General features: G+C 37.6%; 1 non-coding gene across 1 annotated transcript; it reads right to left on the bottom strand.

Moving 5' to 3' along the window:
* Positions 1-2,046: 2,046 nt before the first annotated feature.
* LOC113456114 lies at positions 2,047-2,187 on the bottom strand. Its single transcript, XR_003376985.1, has one exon. It is a non-coding gene; the product is annotated as a small nucleolar RNA SNORA16B/SNORA16A family (small nucleolar RNA).
* Between the last annotated feature and the right edge of the window lie 364 nt (positions 2,188-2,551).

Here is a 2,551-nt window from a genome sequence, read left to right as displayed (position 1 = left end):
TCAGCATATAATTACATGAATTCTATCAGATGTTTCTGAAGACAATAAGATAAAACATTAAAAGAGATATACAAACTAAACTTTGGAGAAAGAAACTTCCATTTTAAAACAAATATATTTAAAATTAATTTTCATTTTTTTTACACATAAATGGCTGGCACATCTATATATGGTGGGGTGTACTAGGCTTTTTCTATTTATTTATTTATTTATTTATTTATTCATTCATTCATTTATTTAAGATTTCTGCCTCCACCACCTACCACTACCATATCCCTCCCCCTCCGCCAATCAAGTCCCCCTCCCTCATCAGCCCGAAGTACAGTCCGGGTTCCCTGCCTTGTGGGTAGTCCAAAGACCTCCCACCTCCTTCCAGGTCTAGTAAGGTGAGCATCCAAACTGCCTAAGCTCCTACAAAGCCAGTACGTGCAGTGCAGTAGGATCAAACCCAGTGTCCTTGTTCTTGACTTCTCAGCAGTCCTCATTGTCCGCTATGTTCAATAAGTCCAGTTTTATCCCATGCTTTTTCAGACCCAGTCCAGCTGGCCTTGTTGAGTTCCCGATAGATCATCCCCAATGTCTCAGTATGTGGGTGCACCCCTCACAGTCCTGAGTTCCTTGCTCGTGTTCTCTCTCCTTCTGCTCCTGATTTGGACCTTGGGATTTCAGTCCGGTGTTCCAATTTGGGTCTCTGTCTCTGTGTGCTTTCATCGCCCGATGAAAGTTAATCTCCAGGAGGATGCCTATATGTTTTTCTTTGGGTTCACCTTCTTATTTAGCTTCTCTAGGATCACGAATTATAGGCTCAATGTCCTTTATTTATGGCTAGAAACCAAATATGAGTGAGTACATCACATGTTCCTCTTTTTGGGTCTAGGATACCTCACTCAGGACAGTGTTTTCTATTTCCATCCATTTGCATGCAAAATTCAAGAAGTCATCGTTTTTCACTGCTGAGTAGTACTCTAGCATCTTCAACAAAGTGTGCTGGCATAACTGGATGTCAATCTATAGAAGAATGAAAATAGATCCATATCTATCACCATGCACAAAACTCAAGTCCAAATAAATTAAGGAACTTAATATCAGTCCAAACACACTGAACCAGATAGAAGAGAAAGTGGGAAGTACTCTACAACACATAGGCACAGGAGACCACTTCCTACGTATAACCTCAGCAGCACAGACATTAAGGACCTCATTGAATAATTGGGACCTCCTGAGACTGAGAAGCTTCTGTAAAGTAAAGGACACTGTCACTAAGACAAAAAGGCAACCCACTGACTGGGAGAAGATCTTCACCAACCCTGCAACTGACAAAGGTCTGATTTCCAAAATATGTAAAGAACTCAAAAAACTAGACTGTAAAAAACTAACCAACCCAATTATAAAATGGGGCACTGAGCTGAACAGAAAATTCTCAACAGAAGAAGTTCAAATGGCCAAAAAACACTTAAGGTCATACTCAACTTCCTTAATGATCAGGGAAATGCAAATCAAGAAAGCTTTAAGATACCATCTTACACCTGCCAGAATGGCTAAAATAAAAAACACCAATGACAGCCCTTGCTGGAGAAGTTGTAGAGTAAGGGGAACACTCATCCATTGCTGGTGGGAATCCAAACTTGTGCAACCACTTTGGAAAGCAGTGTGGTGGTTTCTCAGGAAATTTGGGATGAACCTATCCCTAGACCCAGCAATACCACTCTTGGGAATATACCCAAGAGATGTCCTATCATACAACAAAAGTATATGTTCAACTATGTTCATAGCAGCATTATTTTTAATAGCCAGAACCTGGAAACAACCTAGAAACTTCCTTCAACGGAAGAATGGATAAAGAATGTAAGGAATATATACATATTAGAGTACTGCTCAGCAGTAATTTTCACTTTTAATATAAGTGAATTTCTTTTCAATATTCCCCAAATCAGAGCATAGTTTCCTTCAAACAAAAATTTACAATATCAATGGAAAAGATAGGACAAGTGCTTTCAATGTCAAACAGTGGCAAAGGCTTGTTTAGAATGAGCAAAGTATAAGACACACTGTCTCTTCTAAAAATATAGGTCAGTCATAGCAAACAAAATCATAATTGTCCAGGAAATGCTTTACACCAGGCCTCTTTTATTTTTTTTTAACTACAGGAGCTGCCTAGAATCAGCTGTGGCTTTGATAAGGCCAAGAACCAGTATTTTTAATATGGACTGTTATACACTAAAGTGTCAAATACTTTGAGTCTGTCAATATTTAAACCATAACAGAAATTGTGTATAGTGTGAAATTACAAAAGATGGGTTAAATATTAGTGCATTTGTAGTGAAATAACAACTATTATTTCATGAAGCTATATTTTCCCATTGAATATGCTCAGTTTCAATATAAAATATATTCCTTAATGTTAATCATATTGGAAATATATGAGACAGGAGCCTGATCTGTGATTCCATTCAATTGGTTGATAATATCATGTAAAATATTATTTAAACATTAGGCCCATAAAATGGGTTTCAGATGAGATGATTCATTTGAACTTTTCTACCTTGTTATA

This window comes from Microtus ochrogaster, chromosome 5, assembly GCF_000317375.1.
Source record: "Microtus ochrogaster isolate Prairie Vole_2 chromosome 5, MicOch1.0, whole genome shotgun sequence".
Classification (NCBI taxonomy): domain Eukaryota; kingdom Metazoa; phylum Chordata; class Mammalia; order Rodentia; family Cricetidae; genus Microtus; species Microtus ochrogaster.
Note: the sequence above shows the minus strand (reverse complement) of the source record. Positions and strands in the feature narration are given on the sequence as shown.